Below are 782 nucleotides of genomic sequence, written 5' to 3' on the forward strand. Positions count from 1 at the left end.
GCCGGACAGTCTGAGCTGGGGATACCATCTAGATTGCCTTTACCAACATGTCCACACTCAGCCCTTTAGCCTCAGGATTTAGGCTCAGGACATCTCCCTTCAATTTCCCCCTTCTTGCAGTTGCAGACCCCCTTTCCCTGCTCATCAGTATTTCTGGCCTATCTCAACTGTCATCACTTACCAAACATGCCTATTCATATTGCCCCAAACTCAGTGAAGGAGGACATTGTACACAGAGTGGAAATAAAAATCTCCAGCAACCATCAACACAGCTCTCAGCCAGGAACACTGAGGAGGGGGCACTGAATCACCAGAGTATCCAAGAAATGTAGCTCTCCCAGCACCCAGCATCACTAGATGCTCTCTATACTCTGTCCTATGGTGAGCAAGGAGGATTCTAAGGTAGGGTGGGATGTTTGGCATGCCTCCAGTCCTTTCACTCAGTAGACCTGCTCATTCAGACCACCTCACAACTTCTAGTTTAGTAGTGGCAATTCAGAGACTTGCCAAGTCTATCTTTTAAATTTGTTTTGGACCTTCCACCCAGATTCCTCACCTTCTCTTTTGATTGTCCCTTCTCCATCTTATGCTGAACTCTAGATCCAGAATGCTGACTTCCAGCCAGCCTTGGGCTCTCTAGATGAGCTTTTTACATACAATCTCTCTCATGGACTTCAGCAATGGATCTGACCTCAGATCTTCACTAAGAGTATCCTGCTTGGCTCCACTGCCTATCAACTGATCATTCTGATCAAGTCCTTGCTTTTCAAAGTAAAGAGGGG

Source organism: Saccopteryx bilineata, chromosome X (genome assembly GCF_036850765.1).
Source record: "Saccopteryx bilineata isolate mSacBil1 chromosome X, mSacBil1_pri_phased_curated, whole genome shotgun sequence".
NCBI lineage: Eukaryota > Metazoa > Chordata > Mammalia > Chiroptera > Emballonuridae > Saccopteryx > Saccopteryx bilineata.